Below are 21,853 nucleotides of genomic sequence, written 5' to 3' on the forward strand. Positions count from 1 at the left end.
TACATTGCAAGATGTTGAGAGGATTTTGGATGTTTATGAAGAAAATGGGCTGGAAGATTCATTGGAATTGATTACATCTATTGGGTTAGGGGATAATGATAAGATTGTTGAGATTCATTCGAGAGAGGTTTACACCATGCTTGAATCTTTTCAAGCACCAGAAGTCATAGTGGAGACGAGATATAAAATGGCAGATAAGAAGGTAAAGCCTGTTGCCGGACCATTACCAGAGGATTCTAAAGAACAAATGGGAGAAGCATCAAAAGAAGCAAGTTTAAGAGATCCAATGAGTATTGGACATCAGTTTACTGAAGAGACTTTTGAAGAATTGAAGGTTGGTTCTGATGGTTCTTTATTCCCGGAGGAAATTTCTTGCTTCAAAAAGATGTTAGCTAAACAAGGTAGATCGTTTGCCTTCGAATCTCATGAAATTGGGTGTGTGGATCCAAATATTATAACACCTATGGTTATCTTCACTGTACCGCATGTACCTTGGAATCTAAGACCGATTCCAGTACCGAGGACACATTTACCTAAATTGGTGGAACTATTGAAAGAAAAGATAAAGATGAAAATATTAGAACCTTCATTTGCGCCGTATTCTAGTCGATGGTTTACGGTACCTAAGAAGAATGGGTCATTGCGGTTTATTCAAGATATGCAGCCGATGAATGCTGTAACTGTCAGGAATGCAGGAATTGGACCTATTGTGGATGAATTTGCTGAGGCGTTTGCTGGAAGGGCGATCTATTCAATGGGTGATTTGTATTCAGGTTATGATCAATTTCAACTTGTCGAAGGAAGTAGAGATATGACAATGATGAGGACACCGCTTGGATTGGTTAGAATGTGCACTCTTCCTCAAGGCGCGACCAACTCAGTTACGCATATGATGAATGGGATGAATAAGGTATTGAGAGATTTTATTCCAGAAAAGACTATGCCTTTTCTGGATGATGTTCCTATAAAAGGGTGCAGAGAAGGAGACAAGGATGAAACTTTAGATACGAGGGGGTGTCGCAGATATGTTGTTGATCATATACAAGATTGTGAAAAGATTTTAACTCGGCTTGGAGAAGTTCAACTTACATTATCGGGTATGAAGTCCGTATTTGGAGTGCGAGAGGTTGTAATTATTGGACATTTATGTGGATCTTACAGAAGAAAACCAGATCCGACTAAAGTTGATGCAATTGGAAGGATGAAAGAGGATTGTGGTTCTTTAATAGAGGTTCGCAGGTTTTTGGGTGCATGTGTATTTTATCAAATCTGGATCCTTCATTTTGCTCACATAGCGGATCCATTATATGAACTATTACGCAAGGATTATCGATTTAAATGGGAAGAAAGACATAATCAGACAATGCAAAAATTGAAGAATTTATTGATGTCACCTCCAATATTGAGGAAGGTTGATTATAAGTACAATAGACCAGTGATTCTTAGTGTAGACGCTAGTCCAATTGCCGTTGGATGGGCGGTGGGTCAAGATGATTCGAATGGGAGTAGATTTGCAGTTCGATTTGGGGCTAAAGTTTTAAGTATTCGTCAGCGTGTATATTCGCAAGTCAAAAGAGTACTTTGGGGAGTCGTTTCGGCTATGAAAGCTGAAAAGGACTATTTGATTGGGGCAGTAGTAGTAATTGAAACAGATTGCTTGCCATTGCTTGGAATGATTATTAACTATTCAACGCCAGATATTGCAATGTTGAGATGGATTGCTTATATTAAGTCACTAAATTCAGAATTTAAGCATATCACTAGAAAGGACAATTTAGTAGCAGACATGCTATCTCGAGCAAGGTACGAGAGGGAGGACGAAATGGTTGAAGACATTGATGATGTCGGATTGAAATTCTATTCAATATCAAATCTCAACATAGAAGACAAGCTATTTCTTGAAGAATCTTATGAAGGAGAATTATTGGATATTGGTCATTATTTGAATACCTTGACTAAGCATGGGAATTGGTCTACAGAAAAATTCAAACAAATAAGAAAAAAAGCATATGGATTTTTACTTTGAGATGGATTCTTATGGAAGAGACCGAAGAAAAGAATTGGAATGCCACAACAAGTGATAGGCAAAAGGGAAGAAAGACTAAAATTATTAAAGGAGTTTCATGATAGTTTAGGGGCAGGGCATAGAGGAATCTGGGCTACTTTTGCTAAACTCAAGGAACGATATTGGTGGAAAAATATGTATCAAGATGTGCTCTCATTTGTAGAGTCATGTGAAATCTGTCAATCGTATTCTAATATCCGACATCGAGATGGTCTTCATCCTACGTATCCTCTGGCTATTCATTTTAAATGGGTTGTTGATTTGGTTATTATGCCGGTTAGGTTATGGCAGATGAGATATTTGGATTTAGCTCGTGAAGATTTATGAAATCAAGTAGAAGGAAGAGCATTGAGGACAAAATCTACAGAGGGGATTTGTAGATTTTTGCTTGAAGATGTCATTTGCTGTTACGGGTGCGTAGAAAAAATCACTGCAGATCGTGGAGAATTAAATGCACAAGAAGCTCGTAAGTTCTTTGAAAGATGTGAAGTTAAACTATCATTGACTACTGCTTATAATCCAGAAGGGAATGCAAAAAGCGAACGCGGTCACCCGCCGATTGTGAAAGCATTAGTTAAAGCTTGTAATGGAATGGTTAAAGAGTGGCCACGGCTTTTGTCATTTGCATTATGGGCTGATCGAACATCACATAGTTCGGTGACAAGATATATGCCAGTAGAACTTATGACAGGTCAAAAACCAATTATGCCGATTGAAGAAAAGGTACTTACTTGGAGTATGCTACCATGGGAAGATGGATTGACAAGAGAAGAACTTCTGGCTATTAGGATTCGACAATTGGAGCAAAGAACGGAAGATATCCAGATAGCATTGAGAAGGTTAAAAAGAGCAAGGTTACAAAATAAGGTGCAATTCGATAAGCAACATCGATTGAGACCAAAAGCAATCGAGGAAGGTGACTGGGTACTTGTTTATGACAATAGTCTGGATAATCAACATAGTACTTTGTGGAAATTTTCAAAACGTTGGTTTGGATCATATGTTGTAACAACTGTTCATGATAATGCGACTTACTCATTACGGGAGTTAGATGGTATAAAATTGAAAATACCAATTGCCAGGAAGCGAGTAAAAATATTTAAACGAAGACACACACAGATGAATATGGAAGACCTTATTGAAGGTATAGACATTCAGCAGCAAGAAGATGAAAGATATTTGGATAATGAAGGTGACGAAGACGAACTGGACAAAGATGTAGGGGATATATTCTGAATCAAACAGCAATTGGGTAAATTGGTGCATACCGGAGGATGCACAGGTTCAGAGGGGGTGGATGTCATGTTGTAACACGAGTATACAGTGAAAATAAAAAGAAAGGGGAATTTTATTAATATTCAGTTACCTCGAATATTGGGAGCATCGACCAACTCCAGTACAAATACTGAGTGGTCAGGTTCAGTCACTCCGTTACAGTCAGCCGGAGCATACTGAAATGCTCCATTCGATTCCAATAACGGGAGTCAGCAGGAAGAGAAGGATCAATTCACACGACGGGTTCGAGGAGCCAATTGGATCCAATTTCGATAATCCAATCCGGGTCTTCTTATCCAATATGAGACCTGAATTGGCCGGTCAACCCAATGCAGTCTAATTACGGGAAATCCACGTCTTACTACGGGTCTTAGCCAATCTGATGCGAGGACCAATTTGACCCAATTACGGGAACATCCAGGTTACTACTGGCATCTTTCCCAATATAGGACCTGAATTTGTCGGGCGACTCAATGTGGTCCCGATTACGGGGTTCGATTCTGTTTCAGGCTGTCCTGTTCTCTGTGCCGTTTCAAGGAACGTTGTTTTCGGTAAATTGATTTCTTAAAGGTAAAAACGGAGGAGAAAGCTTGACGACGAGAGCCAATTTTGGATCCAAGCTTGAGGTGGGAGCCAATTCCGGATCTAAGATGGAAGATTGAAGAAATTCAGAGGATAAGGTTAGGATGGATATAGTTTTGGGGGGGGGGAGGTTTTTTTTTTTCGGGGAATCGGGGGGGGGAGCTAGTTTTCAAGCTTTTGCAAGGTTACCAGTTCGGTTTCATTGGAGGTTTTTGAAGATCAAGGAAATTAGAGAGAGGAGCTTCATGCTTCGGGTCGAGGAAGGAAAGACATAGAATTTGGATTTTTCTTCTTCGTAGAGTTTTGGGAAGACTGAGGCAATCGTTGCTGAAGTCAGTGTTGTAATGGTGAATCGGGATTTTTAAATGAAGTGGGTTTGAATACTCTTGACTGTTTTGTAAAATCGAGTTACGTCTGTGATTGAAGGATTAAAGGGGTGTCTATAGGATTGAATATGCGGAGTGAATGAAATTTATTGGGTTAATCTAACAGGACAGTCAGTGGATACAAGATCGTAAGTACAAAGGGATATTGAAGATTAACAGTTTGGGTTGTTCGGGGTTCTTTGTAATGTCTAGAGACCTATCGGGTGGGACAAAAAAAAAGACTTGGACAAGCAGTCGAAGAGTATCCATATAGATTTACGGTACATTGTTGCAGTCATTTATATTCCAGCAGTCAAAAACTGATAGACTGCTTGACTATCGGCAAATCTCCATACTACCTTCTAAAGCCAGATGACCGACGCGTTCTCGAGCAGGAAAGCACGTAATAGGACAACGGGGCTAAACGAACCAATATCAGTATTAGGACGTATCCCAATATTGAGACCTCAACAGACTGAGGAACTCAATTCGCTTCCATATGCCAATTTGCCGGGACCATCCAATCCAGGTCCTGTTACGGGCTCGATACACAGTATGAAACCTAAATCGGTGGCACAAGCCAATGAGGTCATAATTACGGAGGCTTCTGTTTCATTCCAAGCAGTTTCGATCTCTACGCAGTTCCAAGAAATGTCCTATCTATTGAAAGATCCTCTCCGGGCGAGAATTCCAAGGAAATCCCAACTATTGTTCCAATTTTGAGTCCATGGCAGAAAAATATCTTACATCACGGAGTTAAACACAAAGCAATGAAAAGAAAGAAGGCATTGAAAATTATTCAAAATATGGAACCGTATGATATTTTGAAGGATCTGGATGCTATTCGACCTTCTATTTCTATGAAGCAACTTCTAGCGGTTGCACCAGAGTGCCGTTCTCCATTGAATTCATCGTTAATACGGCAAAGGCGCCGTAATAAAGAAGTTTGTAAAGTTAGTTTGAACCCTGACCCAGGTGCACTAACCATCGATGTTTCGATTGACGATGTTATAATATGTTGACATTTGAAAAAGGCTGGGACCAGATTGTTCTACAGATGTACCCGATACAATATCATGGAGAGTCTCAATTGTCAGCATCTGAATTAACGTCCGACGATGAGCTTAGCTCCGATGATGATGTAATAGCACCAATTATGGAGGTGCCTGTGGAGGCAACACTACACCTTGGAGTGGTTTACCAATGTGGAGATCTGGGGGAGTACTTGATATACCTGATGGACTTGAAAAACTCGGATTATGTTAGTACTGATTGGATGACCAAGTATGATGTGCACCATGTTAGTGCCCTGGACACAAGATTCAGTACTTCATACATGTCGAACTTATCGACTGACTTTAAACCAGCACGGGGGTTGAAACAGAACATCGCCGTGCACCTTTATGTCAAACTATCAACTTGGCGACCACAGTAGAACCTTGGACAATTAAGGTCTACGAAGGTATTAAGGAACAAGAATTAACCTGCTAGATCAAATTTTTCTTGCATCATAAATCCGCTTTTGCTTGGACTTATGAAGATTTAAAAGGTATTCCTGCTAAAGTCTGTGATCATCGTATCATTTTAGAGGAGAACGCTAAATCGGAATAGCAGAGGCAACATCGCCTTAATCCTAAATATTCCTTCATAGTGAAGGAGGAATTGGACAAGCTTCTTGCCGTTGGTTTTATTTACCCGGTATCAAATAGTGAGTAGATTTCTCCAATCATGATGGTACCGAAAAAGAATGGGAATTGTCAGGATTTTTGGAAACTTAATGCGGCCATCAAAAAAGATTACTTCTCATTACCTTTCACGGATAGTATGTATAACATATTGGTATTATCACCAGGTAGTAAAAGAATAGGAGTGGGGCACCAGTTAAAGTCATTCTGTGGTATTGTTTTGGGTTGGCTGAAGTGCCATTTTCTTGTATTTTTTGTGTTTTTGAGAGTAGTAGTTCCAAATAAAAGTTAACAGTGAAGGGCCAGTCACAAGAAAGAAAATGCATGGTGGAGATCCACAGGCAAGAACTATTTTGGGCTCGCAGTCATTCAATTTTGGAACTGAAAAAAATGAAGGGTCAATTGGTAATGGAACGAGAAAAGACTGAGTTATTGGCGCAAGAGAAATTGGTATTGTGTGACCAATACAGATATAAAACAGAGCGGTTAAGGGCTGAAATTGAGGCCTTGAATGCCGAGATGACAAGATTGATAAAGAATTTAGTCAATATTGGTCAAGCACAAGTATCGACATTGTCAGTTTCCGAAGTTCCAGAAGAGAGGAGTCACTTTGAGCGCCAGTTGGAATTGAAAGATGCCTAGATCCTGAAATTGGAAGCTCAAGTCCGTGAACTGGGTGAGTACAATGAAGACCTTTCAGCTCAGTTGAGGCAGAAATCGATGGAAGGATTGGAGGAGGATGAAGATTTGCAGTTGGAACCGGAATCGGTGGAATCAATAACAGATATTGCGACAATTGATTAATTAGATAGGCTAGAGGGATCGCAATTTTTGTAGAGTTTTGTTAGATAATTTTTAGATAGGTATGAATTGAATATTTGTGAGGACGTTGCACAGTTAGGAGTGGAGCTATGTAGAATAAGTAGTTATTTTCAGAATGTAGATACCTAGTGTATAGTATAAACAGGGATAGATAACTACTGAAAAGGTGGTTCAGCAGGTAGAATGGATGAATAGTCAAGAAAAGTAGTTATCATCTGTAGTATAGGAGTTGGTATCTCGAGGTAGTACAAAGAGGATGGGAGAGGGGAAGAAAATGCCTGATTGTGAGAGTTGTGAGCCGAGGGCCAGTCTGCGATAGTACTGAACCAGGGATAAGCTTGGTGCTATCTCTTCTTCTTAATTTTCTTGTTTCTTTTGTATTAGTGTTGATTCTAGTGAAGAGAATTGATTTAATGAATTAATGTTTGATTTATGAAGTTTTTTATGGATCACTGTTTATCAATTGTTATAAAAGATTGAGGACGTATGGAAGTTTGCAGTCACTGTTTATCACAAGGTTGTAAGTTTAGTGGAGAGGAATTGTAATCGAAGAAATTATCTTGATTAAATTCTAAAGATTGAAAGTTGTTCATTTCAAAGTTGGGGATATGCTTGTGTGTTCGTGAATTACACAGGGTACTAAAATTGTTATCGTGGATATTATTGTATTGATATGAGAGAGTAGATAGTAGGAAGAAAAGTTAAGTGTTCTTTGGTATGGTAAGTATTCAGCAGTAGCGGTTAATTGCGTGACCCTAACAATTGGAGCTCATATACATGGTCATTTTCCATGTTCAAATCCCCCAATATGGATTTATTCTAGGAGGTTTCTTCCAGATTAAGTAAAACGAGCAATCACAAAACTGATCTTTTTCTTAAAGAGAATGGATTACCCCTTTCAATGGTATTTTTTTTTAGAGGTTACGGATTATCTTCCTCTAATTTAACTTTTGAATTCCTTTAAATTGTCTATCGAAGGAAAGATTATGGATGCTATTGTCAATAGAAGTGAGAATAGATTTGCAACATGGCAAATCTTCATGAGCTTGTCAATACTCTAAGAGTAGAAATCTCATGTATTTCCAACGTGAATCATGGAAGTACTATGCCTATGTCTATGGAAGAAGTTCAGAGTCGACAACAAGAAGTTGTGCAGTTGAAAGAAGCAAGTAGATCAACATCACAATCAAATCCAGAGAGTTTTGCTTCTATAAGTTTGACAGGGACAAGGATTAGTATGCCTGAGAAGTTTGATTGAAGAAGATCAAAATTTTGAAGTTTTTTGCAACAAGTCAAGCTCTATCTAAGGTTGCACCCTTTTCAATATCATGATGGATTTATCCAAGTCGGATTTATAGATATACTACTATTAGGAAGTACTCTCTTTTGATTTGCACCTTTAATGAAAAAAGATTCACGACTCTTTTATGATTTGAATTCATTTCTAGAAATGTTTACGGCTACATTCGGAGAAAGTGATCAAGAATGAGTAGCAGAGACTAAACTTTTATCATTACAGCAAGGATCACAATCAGCCAGTATATATGCTGCCAAGTTCCAAAACCTTGCTTGTGACGTGGACTGGAATGACAAAGCACTTATTAACCAATTTTGATATGGATTGAAGGATAGCGTCAAAGATTTGTTATTAACAATGTTGAAAGTAGAATCTTTGGAAGAATTTATTATTCAAGCTATTGTATGCAATAATCATTTATTTAAAAGGCATCAAGAAAAAAGATTTGGTTAGAAAAAAATAAGTCAAGTAATGGTGGCAGCTTCCAAGTTTTTTGAAACATATTTGCCAAAGCCAAAACCAATGCAAATTGATATGATACGTTTTAAACCTCTCACAAAGCAGAAAAAGACTCGACGTCACCAAAAAGGGTTATGTTTATATTATAGAGAAGCTAAGCACACTGCTCAATATTGTCCAAAAAAGCAACACAATTAAAAAATGAAGAGCACAATTACCAAAGAAGATAATGTGTCAAAAAATGAGTTTCTCCAGCTTCAATAGGGACCGTGCAGTTGGAATCATATGCAATACTTAGTAAAGGTCCTATCCTCTCCTCAGATCCTTCATCTTGTTTTATAATAGAAGTATATTTAGGACCTAATAATCACAAAGTCTTTACATTGTTAGATTCAAGAGCCTCAGCATGTTTTATAGACAAAGATTTTGCCAAAAATAAAAAAATACTTTTAGTAAAGAAAGTTAAATCCGTACATTTAGAAGTCATAGATGGTCATTTGTTGTCTTTTGAAAATGTTATCCATGAAACTATTTCTTTAGATATAGATATTAAATATTATAACGGCATAGTAGTATTTAATGTATTAAATTCTCCTTCTTATTCGGTTATTTTAGGATTATCATGGTTAGAAAAACATATCCCTCAAATAGATTAGATTTCTCATAACCTTAACTTTTCTAATAGTATAATCCAAAACCGCGTTAGCAAAGTAGAAGTACATAAGTCCAATATGTCCAAACCTTTACTAGTGGATGCAAAAGCTTTCATGCATGTTACAAAAGAAGGATCATCTTTTCCTATATATGCTACATCCATTTCTAATGTTGAAACAACCTCGAGTAGTGTAGAATAGATATTAATTTGTTCTTAAAAGATATTGATAAAATATATTAATAGTCCATATAATAGGAAATTCAGGAGGATGGATGAGTGATTTAATTATTAAAAGCGGTTAATTACAGAATTATGGTTAGAATCTAGAGAATGAGGGGAAAGTATATAGGAGTTGTAGAAATTAATTAGGATGCCAGACTGTGAGAGTCGTGAGCCGAGGTAAGCTTGGTGCTACCTCTTTTCTTTTGTTTGTTATTTTCTATGAATAAGAGGATTGAGAGTTTCTGAATATTGTGAAGTGAATTATGGAATGAAAATGTGATTGGTATTATTTGAGAAGAAGAAAGATTGAATGCTGAAATCTGATTGTAGTTCAGCAGAGAGAATGAGTCTGTGTTTGTGTGAAACACTGTAATGTGAATGGCAGTTCTGTGTAAAGAATTCCAGTGATTGGAAAGAGGATAATTGTGTACTGAAAGCTGTGAGGGTACAATATTAGAGTTGGAGATTATGAGATGAATATATTGGTGGAAATAGTAGTTATTGGTATGACTGAATTGCTGTAAAGAAGAGACCGATAAGATGAAGGAGGAGATTATAGTTTCCTTATGTGTTCAGATATTGAAAATAGAGATGATACATTCAGAAGGTAATTGATTGTGTGACCCTAACGTGAACGCTTAAGCAACTAGTCATTCCCTGTGTTCGAATCTCCCTATATGGATTTATTCTCATTAGATTAATTTGGAATAAGTAAAATGAGCAATCACATTTTGGTGTCACTATTGAGGAGTAATAATAGCTTTGAGTGTTAGGAATTAATTACCAAACGTGTGAGAAAATTGGCAATGGAAGATGATTTCAGTAGTGTTTGAAGCAAGATTATGGTTAATAAGAACGAGAGTATTGCATCGAGGAAAATAAATCAGTTGAGAGAAAGACCGGGAAGAGCACAAGGAAGAAACTTGCTTAGAGAGGAGCAAGAACGTAATCTTAAAAGGAAGCATCGACAAAATTGGATTAAACCATGGGCGCATCCAAACATATCAAGAACTGGACAGACTATTAATTCTGCAGTAATATGTACTGTTAGAAAAATTACCAAGAACACTTGCAGGAAATTTCGTTAATATTCTAGTAGAAATCTTGAGGCCGTTAAGTGAAAGAGAAGGAGGCATAGAAGAATTTGGTACTCCATTGGATATTTTTTTAGTAGAGGGTACTGCTGAAACGAGCAATAGTGGCTCTTCAGATTGGAACAAATTGGTCACTAATAAAGATAACTATATTGTATTCCTAAGTTATATTGTGATTATTATTTTACTTATTCTAGAATTCCTTTCAGAAAAAACTTGTATAGGGAAATTCAAACATAGGGAAAGACTAAGTCCATGAGTTTTGCTTGTTAGGGTGACACAATTAACTATATTTCAAACCACAAAATTACTAAAAAACACTACCATGCTTTCTCCCAGTAACAATACTCCTTCATCAACTGATAACAACTTTGTGTAATCCTACACTCTCAATAGACCGCTCAAAATAAAATAATTTCTATCCAATATCAGGAATGACAGACTTCACTCCAATTAATCTAAATTCATAGAATTTTTGTAATCACTAACTTTTTTTGTCCGAAACACACACACAACTCTCAATAAACAACAATCATAACCTTCCTATAACTCCTCATATAATTCAATCACTCAGCGCTCCAATTACATAATCAATAACTTTTAAATCAATCTCTGATTTATTCCAGAAACTCACTTCTCAGTATTTGGAAACTATCCATTACTTTTTAACAACAAAAAAAGTAATGAAACAAAGAGGTAGCACCAAACTTACCCTGGCTCATGACTGTAACAGTCTGGCATCCCAACAAACTTCTACAACTCCTATATAATTGCTCTTGATTTCTAGATCCTCACCACAATCCTATAATTAAATGCTTTTAATAACTAAATCAATCATCCATCCTCTTGAACTAACTATTCAATGAACTATTAGTCTATTTTATTAATATCTTACAAAATCAAACTCATATCTATTCTACATAACCTTAATTCTATTTGTGCAGTGTTCTCGCAAATATACAATTATTTCTTATTTAAAAATTACTTAACAAAACTCTATAAAGTTACTATTTCCTCTGGCCCACCCAATCAATCATTTGCTGCATTATCGAATGTAGGTTCTACCAAATCTGGTTTGAACTGCAAATCTTCTTCCTCCTCCAGTCCTTCCATTGACTTTTTTTTTCAATTGGTTTGATAGATCTTCATTATACTCTCCCAATTCACTGACTTGAACTTCCAATTTGAAGATCTAGACATCTCAAACTTCCAATTGATGCTGCTGCTCACTCATCTATTCTGGAACATCTTCAATTGACACTGGTAATCGGCTCCTCAATATTAACTCTTAACTGGAACTACTACTCATGAATACACAAGAAACACAACAAATGGTACTCCAACCAACCCAAAACAACATTATAGAATGACTTTATCTCGTGCCCTACTCCTATTCTTTTACTATCTGGTGATACCAACAACATGTTACCCAGATTATTCATGGAAGGTAATGACAAGTAATCTTTCTTAGCAGCCGCATTAAATTATTGAAAATCCTAACAAATTTGGATTTTTTGGTTCTTTTTCGGTACCATCATGATTGAAAAAATCCACTCACTATTCGGTACCGGATAAATAAAACCAACCACAAGAAGCTTGTCCAATTCTTCTTTCACCATGAAGAAATATTTAGAATTAAGGCGATGTTAGCTCTGCCATATCGGTTTAGCATTCTCTTCTAAAAGGATATGATGCTCACAAACTTTAGTGGACTACCTTTTAGATCATCATAAGTCCAAGAAAAAGTGGATTTATGATGCAAGAAAAATTCTGTCTAGTAGGTCAACTCTTGTTCCTTAATATCTTTGTAGATCTTAATTGTCCGAGGCTCTGCTATGATTGCCAAGTTGACAGTTTGACATAAAGATGCAGTGGTGATGTTTTGTTTCAACTCCACACGGATTTCAAATCAGTCGATAAGTTTGACATGTACGAAGTACTGAATCCTGTGTCTAGGGTACTTACATGGTGCACATTATACTTAGTCATCCAATCAATACTAACTTTAGTAAAGATTTTTGAATCCGGCAGATATATCAAGTACTCTTCTGGACCGCCACATTGGTACACCTCTCCAAGGTGTTGGGTTGCTTCCACGGACGCCTCCATAATTGATGCTACTGTATCATCATTAGAGCTAAGTTTATTGTCCGATGTAAATTTATATGCTAGTAGTTGAGATTCCCTATGATAGTATACTGGATACATTTGTAATACCATTTTATCTCTATCGATGCCAATTATCAAAGTACCCCAATCCCAATCATTCTAGGCCTTTGCTTGATAAAGCCAGGGTTGTCCAAATAGAATTGGATACAATAAAGTCAAATATTCTAGTCGAAAGACGATATAGTCAATTGCATTTATAATACCGATAATTATAGTTTGAACACTTTATAAAATACCCATTGATTTAATCCGGCTATGATTTGCCATCCGTAATAATAATGTCTTCCATACTAAGTGTTTCAAATCTAAAGCATCGATTGTATCAACGTTCATTAAATTGATGTTGGAACCACCATCCATCTGAACACCCGATGTCATAACACCATCAATGAAAACATCGATGGTTGGTTCACTTGAATCAGGGTTCAAACTGACTTCACAAACTTTCTTATTGTGTTGTCTATACAATGTTAACAATGAATTCAATGTAGAACGATACTCTGGTGCAACTCTAGAAGTTATTTCATAGAAACAGAATGCTAGATAGCGTCCAGATCCTTCAAAATGTCATAGGATTCCATATTTAAGATAATTCTCAATGCCATTTTTTTTTCAATGAGTTGAGTTTAACTTTGAGACGTAAGATATCCTTTCGTCCTGGACTTAGAATTGAAACAGTAGTTAGAGCTTCATTGGAATTCACACCCTTGAGAAGATCTGACAACGGATAAGACGTTTCTTCAAAGTACGTAGAGAACGAAACAGCTTGAAGTGGAACCAAAGCCTCCGTAATCGGGACCGCATTGGATTGCCCAACTGAGTCAGGTCTCATACTGGGTAAGCCCGTAACAAGACTTGGATTAGATGTTCCCGTAATAGGGTCGAATTGGCCCTTTAAAATTGGAACTTTGAAAGTTATTGAAGGTTTGATTTTGTCAATTAGATCGATTTTCATTCCATTCATACGTATTTTCCATTTAAACTTGATTGACTTTCCACTCAGTCGGTGGGATCATGGTCTGATTGCTAAATTATTTTTGCCTTTGTCAATTCCAACATTTAGTTGTTTAGTGTTTTCTTTTGCAAAATATACATTGATTCATCATTTGTGAGGGTGAAGGGCATTCTGTTACCAAATGACCATGGCCCTTATAATTAATACACCATACATTGGTCCTAGTATTGGTAGGCTTGTACCTCTTTTACTTATCCTTGGCCATATTAAGGGCCATTTCCACCATTTTCTTTGTTAGATTCAATAACAAGGTTTCATTGGAATTTTTTGAGTTGGTATTAATGGTAACTCTATTGTAGTTAACACTTGTTGTTGATACAAAAAATATGGAGCATACGCAGTTGTGACATTTGGTAGTATAACTTGCAATGGGATGACATTAACTTGCTCTTGAATATTGGCACTGGAATTGGCCACTGTTTCTTATATCCCTAGATAACTATCCATTGATCTGTTCTAAGTTGGATTTTGATAGCTGCCTTGAACTGAAATCATCGTGGCATCCGTAGTTAAAAACTGAGTATAATGGCATTCCTCCCTAACCTTGGCTCTAATAAGAGATACAATTATCGTATTTGGTTGAGCCTCTTTTACAAATATTTTTAATTCAGGTGGGTGCAATCCGTTGATTAATATGGACAATACAAAAGCCTCTAGCATTTGGTGATGTGGCCACTTGTGGAGTATATCTGCCACACGACCATAGTTGATTCTACTACCTCTCTTGGAACCCATTCTGCTAGTCATTAATCTTTCTCGAAGTTGATCCTTAAAACCAATTAGGCGAAAATAGACTCAAAATGTATTCTTTTATGCTTTCCAATTGAAAAATTGACCCATTGGTTGATAGTTGTACCATTCAAACACAGTGTCCTTTAAGGTTGCTAGCAACCATCGTAACCAAATATCTTCAGTTCTTCCATTATTGGCTATACATGCTGTTAGAAACTAAGACAAATATTGATCGGGATTCATACTTGGAAAATCCCTAAAAATAGGTAATGGAGCCACCCTTATTATGCGATACCTCACATCACCCATTTGTACTGCTATTGGAACTGCTAGACCACCCGTGGCCATTGAAGAGAATAATGTTCCATTTAATCCTTTGTTAAAATAACTGGCGCCTTCTCCAATTGATTATTCTATATTTTAAGTTTTCTTAATTTACTATTATTGTTCCTTATTAAGTTAGTCGATTGAATTGGAGGTAAAAATGAGGGATTTTGAAATACTTTGAATTGACTCTTATTGACCAGTAATTTATTCCACTCTACTGAACTAGTTTTGACGGAATTAGAAACTTCTGTTATTGAGAACGTATCTAATGGAGGATCCAATTCTTCTAAGATTCCTCCACTTACAGTTTATGGCCTCAAAGAAAACATTGGTCTATTGACCAAATTATTTGTGAGTGCTCTTAGAAATTTCTCTAATGGTATATGTCGATTAGCATTTGGGTATACTTAGATATGCCGACAGACATGCAACCATGGTTTAATCCAACTTTGTCAATGATTCCTTTTTAAATTTTGTTCTTGCTCATTACATAATATATTTCTTGCTTGCAATCTCTCCATTCTTTCTTTCAACTACCGTATTCTCTTAACTATTAAGTTCTTATTCTTAATAACTATATTCTTTCATTATATTCTACTAAATTTGCTTCCTACCTCTCATCTAACTAAATCGGTAGTTAATTCCTAATACTCAATGCTATTATCTATCTCCATCAGTGGTGTCAAAATATAATTATCATTTTACTAATTTTAGAATTTTTTTAAGAATAAACTTGTATAAGAAAATTTAAACATAAATAAAGATTAAGTGCATGAGTTTTACTTATTAGGGTCACACAATTAAGTGTATTCTGAACCACTAAAATACTAAAAAATACTACATTTCTTTCTCTCAGTAATAGCACTCCTTCATAAATTGATAACAACAGTGTGCAATCGTGCACTCTTAAAAGACTACTCAAAACACATAATTTCCATCCAACACCAGGAATAGCAGACTTCACTTCAACAAATCTGAGTTCACAAAATTTTCGTAATTACCAACTTCCTTTGTCTAAAATACATACAGCTCTCAATAAACAACAATCATAATCTTCTTATAACTCCTCATATAATTCAATCACTCAGTGCTCCAATTACATAATCAATAAGTCATAAATCAATCTCTGATTTATTCCACAGATTCACTTCTCATTATTCAAAAACTATCCATTACTCTTTAATAATAAAGAAAACAAAGAAACAAAGAGGTAGCACCAGGCATTGGAAGGTTATGATTGTTGTTTATTGAGAGCTGTATGTATTTTGTACAAAAGAAGTTGGTAATTACGAAAATTTTGTGAATTCAGATTCATTGAAGTAAAGTCTACTATTCCTAGTATTGGATGGAAATTATGTGTTTTGAGTAGTCTTTTGAGAGTACATGGTTGCACATTATTGTTATCAGTTTATGAAGGAGTATTATTACTAAGAGAAAGCAAGGTAGTGTTCCTTAGTGTTTTAGTGGTTCGGAATACACTTAATTATATGACCCTAATAAGTAAAACTCATGCACTTAATCTTTATCTATGATTGAATTCTCCTATATAGGTTTATTTTGAAAGGAATTATAAAATTAGTAAAATGATAATCACATTTTGGCATCACTGCTGGGGATAGACAATAGCATTGAATGTTACAAATTAACTATCGATTTAGTTAGATGGGAAGTAAGAAAAAAATTCAGTAGAATATAATGAAAAAATATGGTTATTAAAAAGAAGAACTTAATAGTTAAGAGAATACACTAATTGAAAGAAAGAATAGAGAGATTGTAAACAAAAAATTTGTTACATAGAAATCAAGAATAGAAGTTAAAAAAGAATCATTGATAAAATTGCATTAAACCACGGTTGCATGTTTGTCAGCATATCCGAGTATACCCAAAAGCTGATCGACATCAAATATTTCAAAAGTATATACTGTTAGAGAAATTTCCAAGAGTACTTACAAATAATTTAGTCACTAGATCAGTGGCCATTAATTGCAAGTGAAGGAATCATAGAAATATTGGATACTCCATTAAATACGTTTTTAATAACAGAAGCTTCTAATGTTGTCAAAACTGATTCAATAGAGTAGATAAATTACTCGTCAATTAGAGTCATTTTAAAGTATTTTAAAATCTTCCATTTTTACCTCTAATTTAATCAAATAACTTAGTAAGGGATAATAATAGTAAATTAAGAAAACTTAAAAATTCAAAACAATCAATTAGGAAAGGTGCCAGTTGTTTTAACAAAAGATTAAGTGGAACATTGTTCTCTTCAATGCCCACGGGTGGTCCAACGGTTCCAATAGCAGTACAAATGGGTGATGTGAGCTATCGCACAACAAGCATGGCTGCATTACCTACTTTTAGGAATTTTCAAAGTACAGATCCCGATCAACATTTGTCTCAGTTTCTAACAGCATGTGTAGCCAATAATGGAAGAACTGAAGATATTTGGTTACGATGGTTGCCAGCAACTTTAAAGGATACGGCATTTGAATGGTACAACCGTCAACTAATGGATCAATTTTTCAATTCGGAAGCATGAAAGAATACATTTTGAATCTATTTTCACTCAATTGGTTTTAAGGATCAACTTCGAGAAAGATTAATGACTAGCAAAATAGATCTAGAAGAGGTAGTGGAATCATACTATCTTCATGTGGTAGATATATTCCGCAAGTGGCCAAATCACCAAATGCCAGATGCTTTTGTATTGTCCATATTAATCAACGGATTGCACCCATCCGAACTAAAAATATTTGTAAAAGAGGCTCAACCAAATACGAAGGAATGCCATTATGATCAGTTTTTAACTGCGGATGCCACGATGATTCTAATTCAAGGCAGCTATCAAAATCCGACTTGGAATGGATCAATGGGTAGTTATTCATGGATGTTAGAAACAATGATCAATTTCAATACCAATATTTAGGAGCCACTTAATGTCACCCTATTATAAGCTATACCACCAAACAGACAAGAGTGTATGCTCCCTATTTTTCATATCAACAACAAGCAACAGAATTATCAATAATAATAGCCCCATAAGATTCCAATGAAACCTTATTATTGAATCTAACAAAGAAAATGGAGAAAATGGCTATTAATATGGCCAAGGATAAGGAGAAGAGGTACAAGCCTATCAATACTAGGACCAATGTATGGTGCAGTAATTGTAAGGGCCACAATCATGTGGTAAAAGAATGCCCTTCACCCTCACAAATGATGGGTCAATGTATATTTTGTAGAGGAAAGTATTTAACAGCTAATTGTTGGAATTGGCAAAGGCATCAACAATTCAATAATCAGACCATGATCCCACTGACTCAATGGGATGTCAATCAAGTTCAAATGGGAAGTATGTTAAGATGGAATAGAAATCGATCTAATTCACAAAATCGAGCATTCAATAACTTTTAAATTTCTAATTTTAATCAAAGGTCTATATTAAACTCTTAGAACTATGGTTACGAACAGCAGACGTATCAACGATATGCTCTACCGGCGACATCAAACTAAGTATCCTTCGTACCAATGGCACAATCAAGATCATTTTCTAATCTTACATGGAACAAATCTAGTAGGTATATACCAATAGAGATATCTAATATGCTTGATAGAGGTCCAAGAAGATCACTTTGTTGTTTCCGTTACAAACAGATTGGTCATTATACCAGTAAATGTCCTTATCCCAGAGCTTGTGACGATTATGCGCTAGTGTGTAGGAATTACAAGCAGTCAGGGCATACTTATTAGCAATATAATGCTCCGTTCAATTTCAATAAATGGGATCATCAGATCCAAAGCCAAGAAAAAATAGATGAGATAAATTAAGGTCCTCAAGATTCTCTAGTAAATCGAGTGGAATGTGTTCAAGTTGTTCTTACCAAGAATCAGCAAAAGAGAAAAGGACCAATTCAACATTTGAGTGAGCTTGATGCAAAGGGCCAATTTGGCTCAATTTTAGGGATATTCAATCCAAGTCCTATTATGGGCCCCTTACCTAATATGAGATTTGACTCGGTTAGGCAATCCAATGAGGTCCTGATTACGGGGGCTTCGATTCAATTCCAAAGAGTTCTGTTTCTTATGCAGTTTTGGGAATCATCTTATCCATTAAAAGATCCTCTCGGAGGCATGAATTCCAAGAAAGCTCAGGCTACTGTTCTAATTAGAAGGTAGAAGAATATCTTACCTCTCAAAGTTAAACTCAATCCAATGAAAAGAAAGAGGACATTGAGAATTACCTCAAATATGGAATCCTATGATATTTTGAAGAATCTCGATGCTATTTGGCCTTCTATTTCTATGAAGCAACTTCTAGCGGTTGCACAAGAATGTCATTCTATGTTGCTTTCATTCTTAATGTGGCATACGTAATACAATAAGGAAGTTTTTGAAGTCAGTTTGAACATGACCCAGGTGAACCAACCATCGATGTTTCGATTGACAGTGTTATGATCTCAATTGTTTAGGTAGATGATGGTTCCAATGTTAATTTAATGAATGTTGATACAATAGATGCTTTAGATTTAAAACACTTTGTACCCACAACATTGGTGTTAGGGATAGCAGATCATAGCCAGATTAATTAATGGAAATTTTATGAAATGTTCACTCTATAATTACTGGTATTGTGTATGAAATCGACTATATTATCTTATGGTTACAACATTCGACTTTATTATATCTAATTTTATTGGGACAACCTTGACTTTATCAAATGAAGGCCAAGAACAATTGGAGTCGGGATACTTTGACAATTAGCAAGGACGGAGATAAAATGGTATTATAAATATACCCAGTGCACTATAATAGGAAGTATCAATTGCTAGCATCTGAATTGGCATCAAACGATGAGCTTAGCTCCGATGATGATGGAGTAGTACTAATTACGAGGGCATTTGAGAAGCTACTCAATACCTTGGATTAGTGTACCAATGTGGAGGTCGGAGAGAGTACTTAATATACTCATCAGATTTAGAAATCTCTACTAAAGTTAATATTGATTGAATGACCAAGTATGATGTGCACTATGTGAGTACCTGTTATTCTCGTTGTGTTCAAGCTTCAATATACCAAAGTAATTGAACTAATAGAGGTGGATTTGAACATAGGGATAGATTGGTTATATGAATGAGATCTATTAGTATCACAATTGACTGTACTCTGGCTGTTTGAAATCAATTATCAAACTACAAAATACCGAGGCTTACTACTTCCATCTTAATTCAACCTATAATCCATTCTTCGATTATCAATTCAAAAATACTTCTCTCAATCACAATTCTTCATAAGTAAATAATAAAAGCAAAGAAAACAAAGAGGTAGCACCAAGCATACCCCGACTTTCGACTCTCACACTCTGGCTCTGATCTCTCTTTCTTTAATCTATTTATCCTACTAAAAAGATGATCCATCAGTTAGCAGATTTCAAAGGTTATGACCCTTTGAATTCTTTACCATTTATTCCACTAACAACCTACTGTTATCAACTAAACTGCCTAATTATAAGTTTAATTCTCATGATTGTCAATAACCAACTAGTAACTTACTACAAAGTTTATTTATCTATTACACATAGCTCCACTCCTAATTATGCAGCGTCCTCGCAAATATTATTTAGCCTCAACTTATAAAGACGTAGCATCGTTGGCTTCTTTAGTCAATGGCGTTCGCTTACCATCCTTTGAATTGGTGACCTTCTCCTCTGCTACATCTTCATTGTCTACCTTGGTGTTCGATAGTTCTCTATCTAAACGCGTTATCAGATCTTCATTCAAAAAGTCCAATTTCCATACCTGAGACTCACGTCGGGCAATTTGGTAGTCACGCTTCTCCAACATCTTCTATCATTCTTCTGTTAGTTTCAAAGGTATCTCCGAAGGTGTTATTGATGAAATTGACATATTGATCTGCACTAAATTATTGGCCTCCTTTACTAATGCTGCTAGTTTAGTCTACATCATCGCAACCTCTACTTGCAGCCGCTCTTGCCATTCCTTCCAATCGATCTTCCTGCTTGCATTCTTAGACATCATGTTTGCCATCTTCTTCTTAACCACAAAAAAAAATACTATACTTGTCAAGAGTCCTCCTCCTACTTCTTACTATGGTCCAATCAATTGAGTCGACTTCCTCTTTTTTAACAGAAAACTCATCCCAGATTTATATATAGTAAAGTTTAAGCCAATTACCATTGATCTCTTATCATATAGCATGATTTGCTATTTGGTAATACATTGGGTATCTAGCTGTAGAGAGTGTAGCTTAAATCTATATATTAATCTTGTGGTAGCCTCTTGTGATTGCTCATTTTACTTATTCTAAATTAATCTAATGAGAATAAATTCATATAGAGGGGTTCGAACACAGGAAATGACTAGTTGCTTAAGCATTCACGTTAGGGTCACACAATCAATTACCTCATGAATGTATCATCTCTATTTCTAATATCTAAACATACAAGGAAACTATAATTTCCTCCTTCATCTTATCGGTCTCTTCCTTACAGCAATTCAGTCATACCAATAACTGCTATTTCCACCAATATATTCATCCTCATAATCTCCAATTGTAATACTGTGCCCTCACAGCTTTCAGCACACAATTACCTTCATTCCAATCACTGGAATTCTTCACAGAGAACTACCATTCACATTACGATATTTCACACAAATACAGACTCATTCTCTCTGCTGAACTACAATAAGATTTCAGCATTCAATCTTTCTTCTTTTCAAATAATACCAATCACATTTCCATTCCATAATTCACTTCACAATATTTAGAAACTCTCAATACTCTTATTAAAAGAAAATAACAAACAAAAGAAAAGAGGTAGCACCAAGCTTACCGTGGCTCACAACTATCACAGCGATGGCACCTTAATTAACTTCTACAATTTCTACATACTTTTCCCTGATTCTCCAGATTCTAACTGTAATTCTGTAATTAACTGCTTTTAATAATTAAATCACTAATCCATCCTCCTGAATTTCCTATTATATGGACTATTAATAAATTTTACCAATACCTTTCAAAAACGAATTAATATCTATTCTACACCTCTCAAAATTCCTATATTTTGCATAA

This window comes from Physcomitrium patens, chromosome 18, assembly GCF_059467195.1.
Source record: "Physcomitrium patens ecotype Gransden chromosome 18, ASM5946719v1, whole genome shotgun sequence".
In the NCBI taxonomy this organism is placed as follows: domain Eukaryota; kingdom Viridiplantae; phylum Streptophyta; class Bryopsida; order Funariales; family Funariaceae; genus Physcomitrium; species Physcomitrium patens.